The sequence below is a fragment of the Asparagus officinalis genome, chromosome 5 (assembly GCF_001876935.1).
Source record: "Asparagus officinalis chromosome 5, Aspof.V1, whole genome shotgun sequence".
Classification (NCBI taxonomy): Eukaryota; Viridiplantae; Streptophyta; class Magnoliopsida; order Asparagales; family Asparagaceae; genus Asparagus; species Asparagus officinalis.
In genome coordinates this window covers 72931805-72946845 of record NC_033798.1, presented here as the reverse complement: position 1 = coordinate 72946845, position 15041 = coordinate 72931805, and positions in this window count along the sequence as shown.

Sequence of the window (15041 nt, the reverse complement as noted above, 5' to 3'; positions counted from 1 at the left end):
CCGATGCTGAAAAGAAGAATTTTATATTCTATCTTCAGCTGGAAAGGAAACTCGAGGTGGGATCTCCATCCCCAGAGTCCGGAAGGGTGAAACCAAGAGTGGAATCTCCACTCCGAGATTCAAAAAGATTCAGATAACCCTAACTGTCGGAAGGTTTGATTACTGAACTAAAGATGAATTTCTCGTTTATCGAGAGTGAATTATGGTTTTGACCCTAACTGTAGGAAGGTTTGGCCAAACAGGAGTTTGAGGTGACCCTAACTGTAGGAAGGTTTGATCACTCGATTTGAAAGTGGACCTCTCGTTCATTGGAGGAATCGAGAGGGGATTTTGACTGTGGTCCTAACTGTAAGAAGGTTTGACCAAGTGGGTGTTTTGAGACAATCCTAACTGTAGGAAGGTTTGATCGCTCAATTTGTGGACCTCTCGTTCATTGGGGGAATCGAGAGGGGATTTTGACTGTGGTCCTAACTGTAAGAAGGTTTGACCAATTGGGAACTTTACGTCCAGACTCTAACAGAGAGAGTGTTGAGTGCACGGTGAGAATTTGAATGGGAGTTCTTATTCATTACATTGCTGTGGTTTTGGGAACTTCCCGTTACATAAATCGTCCACCCCCAGTTTCCTCTGCGGAACTGGTTCGGACATTATTATCAGTTAACTAACCGGGTTATCCTTAAGAATATTAGCTTAATATTCTCCAGGAACTTCCCGTCAAAAGTGGGGAAGCAGTTTAGACTCATATACCTATTGGAGTATTGAGAAACAGTTTATACTCGTATACTCTTTGGAGTTTTGCCGTTCTCAATTGGCTTACCTTAGCGTTATGACGCCGGCTTCAACCAAGGTCTGAATGCTATTCTTGAGAGTAAAGCAATCCTTGGTGGGATGAACGACCCTCCTGTGGTATGCACAGTACTTTGGGTCCGTAGTGTTGTCAGCTTCCTCCTGATTTGTGATAGGTGGTAGCTTGATCTTGTTACCTTCAAGGAGGGATTCGAAGATGGCTGGAACGTCTTCGTCCTTGAAAGAGTACTCTTTTTGGAGTCTCGGACCCGAAGTCTTTTGCTGCCTTCGAGATTGCTGTTGTGACGCTTGATTAGCACCACCAGTAGCTGCAGGTGTTTTGCCCTTACCACGAGAGGCGAAGTTTGAGTTCAGCGGATTATCCGTCGGTTGGTTCCTCTCGGCCTTTTTCCTTCTAAGGAATCGCCCAGCCTGCTCCCCTCGAACCTTCAGATCCTTCCAAGTGTCAGACGGTGCTGTTCCCATTGCTTCCAACACGTCCAACGCAAGGTTGTTGTGGCAAGTTTGGAGGATGAATTCCTCTGTGATCGGGTCCCGGCAATTCATCGCCTTGTTCCGGAACCTTTTGACGAAGGTGTCGACTAACTCCCCGTCCTTCTGCTTCTCATCGAGCAATGATCCGATAGATATCTCGGTGTCGTCGTCGAAGAAGTTGGCCAGGAACTTGGTCTCCATGTCATCCCAGCTGTTCACGCTTCCTGGCTTGAGGCGGCGGTACCAATCGAAGGCGGCTCCGCGAAGAGTGCCGACGAATGACCGCACCATCAGAGGCTCATTGCCGGAAATAATACCCAGGTGCGATTTGAAATAAATCAAATGCTGAGTGGGGGAACCCTTCCCATCGAACGGCGTGAAGTTGATTAAACTGAACTTCGCCGGATAGGGGATCGATTCCCATTCTCGTGGGTATGGACAGGGAATGCCTGTTTTCTTCGTCTCTTGAGCGGAGATCAATGTGTTGATTTTGCTCTCGAGATCTTTGATCTTCAAGTCTTCACTTGTATCCTCGTTGGCATCCTCGTTACCACCCCCTGCATTGACGGGAGGGTTATTGGCATTGTGAGCTCCATCCCTATCCGTGTGCTCTTCTTCCTGAACAACCTGATTACGGTGACTTGGTTCACCTTGTTGGTTCCTGAACGCCTGGATTTGTTGCTCATGCATCTCTCTCATAGTCTGCATGGCCATCTCCATCTCGAATTTGAAACTTTCTTTCTGCTTAGCCAAAGCGTCTTCAAGCATCTTGGCCATTTCTTCCGCGCTTATCATAAATGACTCGCGGGGTTGTCCTTCGCTGGACACTGTATTGTCCGATGCGACAGCAGAGCAGGAATCCGATTCTTCATCTTCCGAAGGCAATCTTGTCCGAACCCTACCATAAGTTCCTCGTGCGATGGCTCCGGACTGCAGACGGGTTACACGCCGGGACGCTTCCAGAAACGATTTGAGATCAATCTGTGTCGATGTCTCTTTGCTGGTCATGTTGGCGGTGACCCTCGGAAATTCTCCGTCTTTAACCACCGTTCTTCTTTGCCGGAAACGCCTATACCTTGGTTTTGGCGTTTCGGTGCCGAGCCTTTCGAACACTGAAATTCTCTCGGGGATTACCTTGATGCAGTTGCATTGAGACAGTACCGCCCGAATGAGCTTTGAACAAGGGCACTGAGTTTCCTGTTCTCGGGGACTCCTCTTTCTGGTTCTGTTCGTACCCCCAGCACGATAGTACAACTCGTCATTTTGACAGTCGGAGTAACCTATCGTGTGTGGGCACGACTTCTCAGGTATAACATTATCACTATCAGATGATAATGTTTCCATCTGAGGGCGAATTGCCTTCCTTGGACTTTCAAGAGTCACGCGCCTTGAGACATGCCTTTTTGGGCGTGAATTCTCAGCGGGCTCTTGGACCTCAATGCGCAAATTAGCGCGCGCAGTTGCCTTGAGCTCCTTGTCATGTTGGAGGTAGCGGTGACCCCCAGCGTGTTGATTCGTTCGGGGTTTTCTTAGTGGGCCCAAACGTTCTTGGATCGGAGCTTTGCTTCGCTCATCGGGAATTGGACCGAGGCGCTCCAAGACTGGCTTTCTTCTTCGGGAGGATTCTGCATGATCTCCCGGAGTAGCTATGGGAATTCTCGGCGACTTAGCTGGGTTCGCCGGAGGTTGAATTTTGGTTGGAGGCTGCAAAGGTTGCTCCTTAGCCTGAATTGCCGCTTCAGACTTTGGCCTCCAAACTTTGCGAGTTGGTGGCGGCTTCTTGGCCACTTCTTTCTGCAACTTTCTACGGGCTTCTTCGGCTTGAGCCCGTGCCTGCGCTGATAGTGCGCGGCGTTTGCGGATGCGTTCTTCCAGCGTCGAACGATTCCGTTTGACACGGACCCATTCCATTGTTGGCGGCTTGGAAGAGGCGCCGTTCATCTGTTGTTGAGGCTGTTTGCCTCTCTTGTTCTTCAGACCCGCGTTGTAGCGGACTCCGTCGGTGGACTCCATCGCTTTGGCGAATTGTTTGGCCAAGCGTTGGCGTTGCCTTTGGCGGGCTCTCTTTGAGAGAGTCACCGCTCCTTTGGTGACGGAGGAATTGGTTGGAACCAGCTTGATCTGGTTGGAGATTGGTGGAGCCTCATCTGACGCAACTTTGGCGTCAATCGAGATGAGGTCGTCGTTGGTAGCTTCAACTTCTTCGTACCAACGCACCTTTCTGTTGGAAGAGAACTTGGACTTCTTGGACTTGCGGGGGGAGGTTGATCTAGACGAGGATGAAAGGTATTCCTCGAACTTGGTCTGATCGAACTCGTATTCGACCTCCTCCACGACTGGGATCAAGATCCGCGGCTGCGACGCTCCGATCTCGGCAGCGAGATCGGTGGCTCCCACTGTGGTCGCCAGATTGTTCGCTGGAAAATTCGTGTCTTTCTTTGTTATTGATTCCATTGTCATCTTGAGTTACAACTTTTTGAGTTACAAAAGATCCGGTCTTTTTATAAGATCCGGTTACAACGAAAATCAAATAAAAATAAACAAAGATTACAACTTTTCTCCTTTTGTGTCGAACGAATCGCGAGCTCCTGTTTTGCGGTCGCTCGCTTTGTGGGTTCTTTGCCTGCGCCGGGGTTGTTTGCCGTGGACCACCGCGCGATCTAGATCCGGTCGGATCTACGCAGTACAACGGGTATTATTTCACCAAGGAAATAATAGCCGGGGAGGATTGTTTCACCAAGGAAACAATCGTCCAAGTCTCGGGATCTAAGACCAAGCTTAGATCCGGAGTATGCCTGCGTAGATCTGAGATCTGATCCTCTCGAACACCTGCCTTATTTGACGTTGATGATCGCCGAGCACCAGATCTGAAGGAGTGAGTCCCCGAAGTCCCAAAGTTTCAATCTTTTTTAAGTTCCGAGTCTCCAATCCAGCAGGGCTTCGCCTCTCTCCAAAATTTCCAACCTTCTCAAATGACAAGGGGGTGGCCTATTTATAGGCTCTCAGGACAGTGCCCGCAAAAAGAGAAACGTCGGCCACCGTCGGCCACTACAGATCTGATCCTCGGCGACCATCCACGTCAGAAAAGGCAGGATTTCGAGAGGAAGAAAGAACAGATCTGAGATCTACACGAGACTACACTCCAGATCTAAGCTTGGTCTTAGATCTCGAGATTTGAGCGATTATTCCCTTGGTGGATTAATCCCTCCCGGCTATTATTCCCTTCGTGGAATAATACCCGCATAATCGTGTAGATCCGACCGGATCTAGATCGCGCGGTGGTCCACGGATTAACCCCGGCGCAGGCAAAGAACCGGAGCTTGCGATTTGTTCACAAGAGGAAAGTTGTAATTTATTTTTTTTCTTTGATTTAGTTGTAACCGGATCTATAAAAGACCGGATCTTTGTAATCCAAGATGACAATCATATCAATGAAAAAGAACACAGTTTTCCCCGCGAACAGAGAAGGGTCGGGTCAAGGAGATGAAGAGGGAACGGTTGGGATTAATCCAAGAAAGGATGAGTTGTGATGAGCAGTTCGGGTTTAAAACCAGAAACCCAATAAAAACCGAACCCAATAAATCAAAAAATCTCTTGCTATAGGAATTCAATTTCGGTCGACCGACGCGGTCGACCGGAATGCTTACAGATAACCGTCGGTCGACCGGGTCGGTCGACCGAAAGAGAGTAAGAGGGCAGATAAGTATAAAAATTGTTTTTGAGATATTTTTCACTATAAACCCTTTTGGAAATTTGTTTTACAATCTACTAAAAGTTTTATAAGATATATATAAGTAATTTTGTTTATTAAAAACACATAAATAATTTATTTTGACATAAGGAACATGATTTGTCATTCAAAGCCAAAAAGAAATTTTTCAAAAACAAAACAAAACAAAACAAATCATTAAAAAAAATACTATATAAGTCTTTTTGGTACCCAAATCATTTTGGTACCACTAGAACATGGGACATGACCCCTAGCAATTAAATCCAAGGCCCTAGGGTTATGAACCCGTTTGGGCGTATTTTGTGCACCGATACGATCAAAGCAAAAGTTGTAAACGTGACCCATACGATTGCAATTTGTGCAATGTAGTGGCTTGAATGGTTTACGTTGACCGAAATGGAATGCACGTTGTTCATTTGCAAAAATAGATTTCCCTTTGTAATTATTTTGCAAACGAGAATTTCTTTTCAAATCAAAACAAAACATGGCCAAATGACTAACACGACCACAATAATCACATTTGTACACATAAGCATGTTTATGATTTACACTATGTGTGTGTACATGAGTATGTGATGATGAAGCTTGATGGGATGCACAATCATGTATAGGCTTGTCAATTTTTGGTGCATTATGACAAAATTGAGCTAAATGGCCTTTAAGACCGCAAATAGAACATTTGTGAATTTTGTCATACATATGTGCATAGTGAATAGGTTTCTTGGAAGAATTAACATTAACCTTTGCACATAAGTCCATAAGCTTTTTATTATTAGCAATACAAGTATTTAGTGTTGAATCTAAGGTAGATATTCTTTTTCTCATTTGATTCAACTCATCATTGTGCATACAAGTATTGCTACTAGAAGTAGGATAAACAAGATTACTCATCATAGATTTTAACTTATCTACTTCTAACATAGCATCACGTTTTTCATGAAGCAAACTAGCATTTTCAATTTTCAAATTTTCATTGCATTCTTTAAGAATTATATTTTCATTTGCAATAAAATTAAACTTAGTAGCTAGTGTTTCATGAATAGATTTTATATTAACATACTTACTTTTTACATCAATATAGCTATTGTGTAATTTTTCAAACTCAAGAGCAAGTTCATCAAAAGTAATAATATCATCGTTATCGCATACCTCACTAGGGTTATTACCTAGTGGTATTGTACATGGGGATGAGGCTTCCTTAGAGCTCAAAGCGGGATTTTCCAACGCTTCTTGAATAGCCTCCAATTTTCCTTCATGTGCTTCAATAAGTTTCCATAAAGCATAAGCACTATCAAAATTAGCAAGTTTGTTAGAAAATGATGAGTGAAAAGCGCTAATCAAAAATCCTAACAAAAGCTTATTCATGTTAAACAATCTTTTGTCATTGTCACACCATTTTGATTTTTCCAAAATACTAGAAGGGGGGTGATTAGGGTCTTATGCTAATCTAATACCAATTAATAGCAATTAAAATTATGTTGATTAATATGTTCTTGCAAGAGATAGATATGAACAATAAGAACAATAAGAATATGCACAAATAAAATATGAGACAAGCAAAACACAAACACACGATATGTTTACGAGGTTCGGTCCCCACGACCTACGTCCCCGCTCCTCACCTCGAGGAGATATCCACTATCACAATCCGGTTTGAAAGCCGGAACTTCTACACACTCGGTTTACAAGTTCACCGAAAACTCTCACACTACACAATCACTCAACAAACACACTTTACACACTAAGTGTAGGAACCTAGCACGTGTCCTCCTCCTCAAGTGCTCGATTACAACCTCTCCCTAGGTTCGTCAATCGACGCCACTCCTATTGGATTTGACCCCGTCTCTCTCTCCTCACACTTCTCTCGGTGTACAAGTGTATTACAAGTGATTCTCACAAATAAAAGTTAAATACAATGATTTGTTCTCAATTAACAAGTGAGAACACAATGAAGCTCACACTCACTAAATCACACCCCACAACCCACAATATATAATATGGAAATATCAAGCTCAATAAGTGTGTGTGATAATAGTGAATAAAACTCAATAAATAACTTAATGAATATAGCTAATCAAATGAAAGTGAAATAGTAAGCTATATGGAAAGAGTTTAGAAAAACTTCTCAATGAACAAGAGGAGCTGAAGAATATGATTCAAATGGAATATGAAAGCCTCTTCTTGTTGTAGAAAACTTTCTCTTGAAAACAGATTAACAAAACACCTCTTAAACAGCTCTTAAACGAGATTAATATCTTGCTAAACAATAAACTTGGATTTCTTGGTTCTTAGAGAAGAAGAGCAGCAATAGGGTATATATAGCACCCCAATACAACAGCTAGAAATAGGTAAAAGACCAAAAAGCCTATTTGAAAAAACTAGCCGTTAGGCTCATTTTGTCAACTCGTCGGTCGACCGGTGCGGTCGACCGATTAGTTCAAAAAACCTGAAAAACAATTTTTAAAGCTGGCGGTCGACCGACGTAGATTTCGGTCGACCGAATGGAAATTTCGGTCGACCGACGGAAATTCCGGTCGACCGGAAAACACTTGAAAAAATTCTCAGAAAATAGACTATCGTCGGTCGACCGTATCGGTCGACCGAAATCTGATATGGGCAAAAAGACAAGTTTTGGACAGTTTTGAAAATTTGTTAAAAATATCAATTTATATCCAAAAATAGTGAAACTTTGGAGAAAGTTTATAAATGATGAAATGAACATGTTTGAAAAGGAATTTTTGGAAAAACAAATTTTGTTTGTGAAAACTACCTGTTATTGAAAAATGCTTAGAAAAACCTGTATTTTATGAAAGTGGAAATTTGATATAGGACTTGTAAATGTTCATATATATATTGTGCATATATTATATGTATATAATAAAGCATGAGAAAGATGTAAACAAGAGATAAAGATATTTTAACAACGTTTTATGAAAAATCATCTATATGATAGAAAACGTCAAAAATCGTGTTAAGTGTATATATTAAGCTTAGATATCATCATACAATATATGTAAGTAAACTAAACAAATACCTAGGTAAATCCACGCAGATGAACTTGAATCTTTGACGCTGTGTTGAAATACCTGAAAAGAGAACATAAACACAAAACACTAGAAAACTTATTAGTAATAAATTATTTGTCAAATCATCATCAAAACTATAGGGTCAACACTTTTGACAGATAGCGGAGAACCAGAATGCTATGAGGAGGCTATGCAAGTGAACAAATCTCAGCAGTGGGAGCATGCAATGCAAGAAGAGATGAATTCTCTCCACTCGAATGAAACATGGGAGTTAGCCCAGCTACCTACACAGAAGAAGATCTTACATAACAAGTGGGTTTACCAAGTCAAGTAGGAGAGTGATGGAAGGAAGAGATACACAGATTAATCGTGAAGGGGTTTCAACAGCGGGAAGGAGTGGATTATACGGAGATATTTTTCCTCGTTGTGAAGCTCACAACCATCAGAGTGGTGTTGAGCTTGGTAGCTGTTGAAAATCTCTACATTAAGCAGTTAGATATGAAGACTGTCTTTCTTCATGGTGACTTGGATGAAGAAATCTATATGAAGCAACCTGTTGGCTTTATTGAGGAAGGAAAGGAATAGATGGTGTGTAGGCTCAAGAAGAGCTTATACGGATTGAAACATGCTCCACGACAGTGGTATAAGAAGTTTGATAACTTCATGCAGAGCAATGGCTATGGTAGATGCAATTCAGATCATTGTTGTTACTTCAAGAGGTTTGAGTCCAGCTATATCATGTTCTTGCTGTATGTTGATGACATGTTAGTTGCAGGATCGTGTTTACAGGAGATAAACAAGCTAAAAAAATAGTTAGCAAAGGAGTTTGTCATGAAAGATTTGGGTGCAGCGAAGCAAATTCTTGGGATGCGGATCAGCTGAGATGCGGCTGAGAGGATGTTGAAGTTGAGCCAGTCTGAATACATTAAGAAAGTACTTCAGAGATTCAACATGCAGAATGCTAAGGTCGTTAGCATGCCCCTTGGAAGCCAATTCAAGTTATCTGTTGAACAATCGCCTAAGACTGATGCAGAGAAAGAGCACATGAGGAAGGTTCCGTATTCATTAGCCATTGGTCTGATGTACGCAATGGTTTGCACGAGGTCGGATATTATCCATACAGTGGGAGTTATGAGCAGGTTTGCAAGCAACCCAGGGAAGCAGCATTGGGAGGCCATGAAGTGGATATTATGATATCTGAGAGGGACTACGAATATGCCACTGTGTTTCGGGAGAAAGGAGTTGGTATTGCAGGGATACGTGGATGCAGATTTTGATGGTGATCATGATACAAAGCGAAGCACTATGGGGTATGTTTATACCTTAGGGTCGACAGCAGTGAGCTGGGTCTCACGTTTGGAGAAGATTGTGACGTTGTCCACAACTGAGGTAGAGTATGTCTCAGTGACCGAGGCAAGCAAGGAAATGATTTGGTTAACCGGGTGTTTGGAAGAGTTGGGTCTGAAGTGGGGGAACGAAGTTCATTATTGTGATAGCCAGAGTGCTATACACCTTGCCAAGAACCTAGTGTTTTATGCCAGAACGAAGCACATCGAGCTACGTTACCACTTCATACGCTCGATGATTGAGGACGGGAAGTTACAGTTAGAAAAGATTTTGGGGAGCCAAAATCCTGCAGATATGTTGACTAAAGAAGTTACCATTCAGAAACTAGAGTTGTGCGCAACTTCAGTTGGCCTTCATATGTAAGGGATGAGGGCGGAGCCACACAGGAGAAGATGCTTGTTAAGAGAGAGCTTGCTGATAGTGGTATGGTCTCCAAGTGGGAGATTGTTAGAAAGTAGGTGTAGTCCAATACCTGTCAGCGGCGAATTCGACGTCGATGGTGACCTTCGGCGAGGTTGAACAGTGAAGACGAGCTCAGGCGAGCTTGTGGAGGTCTACAGGTGACCTCCTGATCAGCTGGCGAGTCGACATAGGTGAAGTCGATGACTAGGGCATCTGGCGAAGTCGATGAGCCTGGCTGTAGGTGGATTTTAGGAACGAGGTCTGGCGAGTTCGCGAAGAGCTGCAGGCGAAGTCCCCTTGCAGGCAAGTTCGAGGGCTTTAGGTGAAATCGGAGAGCTGCAGGCGAGGTCTCCTACAGGCGAGCTCGAACCCCAGGTTGCAGGCGAGGTCGCGGGCGAAGGCGAGTTCGTTTTCCCCCCTTTGTTTCGCCTGCGCCAGAGTTGGATCCAGCTGGATCCCATTTGCTTTGACCCTAGGGTTTCCCTATTTAAGGGAAACCATGTGCTCGAGATGGGAGTGAGAAGAATCTCAGAGAGAGAGCTGGCGGCGGTGTTTGTTCATGAACGTCTTCTTCTCCCCAACTTTTGAACACGAGATTTTGAGAAGAAAAATCTCGGTTATTAAAGAGGGTCTTCCTGTAGCAGATTTATTGAGGAGAGAGAGAATTTCCAGTTGGAATATTCTCGCGCCTTTTTAGAAGAACAGAAGTTTCTGTTGCTTCTTTAGAGAGATCTCAAGTTTGAGATCTACTCTTTTTACAAGCTTTGTAATCTTCTTTAATATAAAGGAAATTATTTGTGTGGCTCCCGAGGACGTAGGCAAGTTGCCGAACCTCGTTAAAACTCGGTGTTCTATGTTCTTGCCATTATTTTGAATTTGTTGTGAATTCTTTTTTTTCCATTGCTTAACACAAGATCCGGTAGGGCAAATTCCGCAGAACGGGTGTCAGAGCGTATCTGATATTTTCCTAACACTTTTCTGATCCCAACAAGTTGGTATCCGAGCCCATGATCCAATGGGGCTTTGTTGGATTCTTTGCTTGCTTCAAGACTCCATTGCGTGGGTTAGAAACTCAAAGTGCAGAGCGTGTGAAGTTACATATGCTCTCGTGTATTGATCTCGCACAACATAGGGTTTGCTTGGCTGCTGCTTGGCTGCACGTGGTGTGAAGTTTGCCTCACACATGGCTCCGTCCATTCACAAAGTGTAGAAGACTTTCTCCATTGGACTATTTGTACCGAGTTTGAGTTGGACTTGAACAGATCTGAGTCAAAGTGAAGATTTGTTAAGTGTGCTACACGCATCTAATGTTGAATATGGGTTTGGTCTAGCAAAAAGCATGAGATTCAATTTAGTCGAAACAATTCTATGGACATAATTAGATATGATTGGACTCGTCACTAATAAGGGGTTAATCCTTTTGAGTCAATATAGGGTCTAGGTATATAGCCTAGTCATCTCTGGTTCATGGGACTTTCCAACCCCGATGCTTGGAAACAGTAAATAAAAAATTAGTATTTATTTTATTGTTAACCGAACAAAAGTCTAAAATTTACTATGAGGTCGTTTCATTTAGAACTTGCTCATGTACAGGCTCCCATTCTCTGACTGGACTCATACTTTTCCTACAAATTATTGAAGAGATTAAATAACGTCATCAATACAAGTATAAACACAGCTACACACCTAGGTTGCCACAATGCAAACAAATTTGCAAATTATTTACGTGAAAATTCTGATGTACATCGAATCTTAATTGAAGTTACTACGGTTTTAAATATATATTGAAATTGTAGTTCTTTGACTCTCTCCAATGTCACATAGCTATTGGAGAGGACCAAGTCAAAATGGCTAAATTTTTTTGTACCTTTAAAAAGCCCACCATTTCTCATGCAAATACCCAAAACCCCTCACCCCAGTCACAATCTATTCTTGCCCTACTATTATCATCTAACAACTCTCATCCCTTACTCAGCCATAGACTTTAAAGCTTATCAAGTTCAAGCTCTCAGGTCTTTATTTTCCCTCCTTTGTGACAAATTTCATAATCGACCCGTACTATTCATCTTCATAGTTCACAGATATTAACATCGATAAAAAACTAAGCCTTACATAACTTTGTTCTCCTCAAATCACTCCATCTATCGAAGGTTGTCAAATGGATGGTTTTGGCTAGGTTTTGGGTGGATCATAAATGGGTGGGCACATTTGTGCTCATTTGCTCATTTATAACATATTTAACATTTACTAAATGTATCACTTCTCACCCACTCATTTATTTAATGGGTGATTCATAGTTGACGCAATAACTCATTTAGCAATTGGACTTTTATATATAAAAAAGTTTTATGAGTCTATTTTTCAAACTTGCAAATGATAAATGAAATCTAAAAAATTTCAACAGTCCCCTATAAATTTAAAATTTACAAACAACACCCTCAAAATTCTAAAATTTGTAAAAAATACCCTCAATGGTTTAGAATTACAAAATCCATCTTGAAATTTCGAAACCTACAAATGACACATGAAATTCAAAATTTATTAGCAATCCCCTGAAATTCAAAATTACAAAACAATCTCAGAATTTTCTAAACTTCTAAATGACACATGAAATCTCAAAAGTTTTAGTAGTCCCCTATAAATTTAAAATTTGTAAATAACACCCTTAAAGTTTTAAAGTTTGCAAAAAACACCCTCAATGGTTAAGAATTACAAAAGTCACCCAGCAAATTCAAAACCTACAAATGACACATGAAATCCAAAAATTATTAGCAGCCCTCTAAATTTTTTTAATTTATAAAAACACCCTCAAAGTTTAAAAAATTATAAAAAATACCCTAAATTAGTAAAACTGCCTTGGCATTTCAAAACCTACAAATGACAGATGAAATTCAGAAATTGCGACCAACCGCTTGTAAATTTGAAAATAGTAAAAACACCCTAAAAGTTTAAAAATTATAAAAAACACCCCTAAGTTTGAAATTTATGGAAACATAACTGCAGAAGATGCTTGTAATTTCAAGGTTTGTAGTGTGTTTATCTACAAACTTTTTTGGTGTTTTATGAAATTTTGAAATTTTAAGGGTGTTTTTTAAAAAATTTAAAACTTTGGTGTATTTTTAAAAATTTTAAATTTACAAGGGGACGTTAGAGATTTCTAAATTTGATATGTCATTTATAGGTTTAGAAAATTTTGAGGGTTTTATATAATTTTGAATTCTTGAGGGTACTTTTTGTAATTTTTAAAACTTAAGGGTAGTTTTTGTAAATTATAAATTTACAGAGGCCTGGTAGTAATTTTTAGATTTCATGCATCATTTGTAGGTTTTGAAATTTCAAGGTGGTTTTTATAATTCTAATCCCTTGAGGGTGTTTTTTGTAATTTTTAAAACTATGAGGGTGTTATTTACAAATTTAATATATAGGGGACTATTAAAAAATTTTAGATTTCATGTGTCATTTGAAAGTTTAGAAACTTTTAAGATTGTTTTATAATTTTGAACTCTTGAGCATGTTTTTTATAATTTTTTTAAAATTTGAGGGTGTTTTCTATAAATTATAAATTTACAAGGGGTTGCTGGTAATTTTTGAATTTTATGTGTCACTTGTAGGTTTTAAAATTTTAGGGTGGTTTTGTAATTCTAAACCATGGAGGATGTTTTTTAAAAAATTTAAAACTTTGAGGGTGTTATTTGCAAATTTTAAATTTATAGGGGACTGATGAAAATTTTTAGATTTCATGTGTCATTTGCAAATTTAGAAAATTCTAAGATTATCTGGTAATTTTGAACTCTTGAGGGTGTTTTTCTCATTTTCTAAAACTTTTAAGGTTGTTTTTTTGTAAATTATAAATTTTCACGGGATTGCTGGTAATGTTTGAATTTCACGTGTCATTTGCGAGGTTAGAAAGTTTAGAGAGTTTTTTTTTATAATTTTTAACTCTTGATGGTGCTTTTATAATATTTTAAACTTTGAGGGTGTTTTTTAAAAATCTCAAAATTTTAAGGGGCTGTTAGTAATTTTAAGTGTTTTCTACAATTTGACTTTTAAAAATATGTTTTGTAATTGTTGAAATATTGAGGGTGTTTTTAAAAGAATACTCATCTAAACGAGCAAATGGGTGGGTAATAGCCCGCCTATTTATGACATATTTATCTTTAATAGAAATTATACCCACCCATTTATAACTCATTTAACTAAATGGGTAGGTTTGGATTGTTCATTTAGCGGGTGACTATGGATGGGCAAATGGTTTTGGGTCAATTTTGCTATCCCTAATCGATCCCAATGGTGATTCACCTTACTCTTTGCATGCGTACTATTGATACTAGTGGCAGCGAGGTTAGACCTTCTAGTTTCAAGAAGACCTTTCCTTGAGCCTCAGCATCCGCTACAACAACTATCCAAACTAGAAACAGAAGTGGAAATTCTAATCCCGCCTCTGTAATAGCAATCATGGTGTTGTGTCCAGTACCAAAAGGTAGAATATAAACATATAATCCTCAATTCTTATTATAACTTTGGAGTTGTGGCATAATGGCCGAGATGTTAGTATTCGTTTGTAAAAAACAAAATAGTCTCACATTGGATATTTGAGCATTCTTTTAGAAGGTTAAAAACATTTAATCATTATTACTGTTAGTGTTGTTTTAATTTTTTAAATTTATCAAAATATCAACAAACAAGTGACTGTTAGAAGTAGACTATTGAAAATGGTTGTTTTTTACTGTTGGAAAATGACTATTTTTTTTTCCAGTAGGTGTTTTGAAAGGTTTTGACTATTGGAGACACTTTTTCAAACCTATAAATAGTCTATGATTTCAGACATCAATAATTACTTCTTTCTCAAAACATTTCTCTCAACAAATTTGCAATTCTACAAACTTGTGTCACAAAAAATTAGTGGAAAGTTCTAGATTTTCTTGCTGGAATTCTTAACTTTTTGTTATATCATGATAAGAAAATTTACATTAACCTGAAACAAAGTTGAATTATCAAGTGAGACAAATATTTCTTTAACGAAAGTGTTTCATGCCTCAGAAATTCTGTTTGATTCTTTATTTTTCTAACAAGACTATAAGATGGTATGAGAGCAATCCAGGTTCAAATCTCATTAGCAACGAATTTAAAAAGTTGGATTTGAATATTTACCTTTGCATAACACAAGTTAACCAGAGGGACCAAGTTGCAAGCTACCTTACAATTTGAGGGAGATTCTTTTTTTTATATAATAAATGTTACAGAAAGTACTGGAT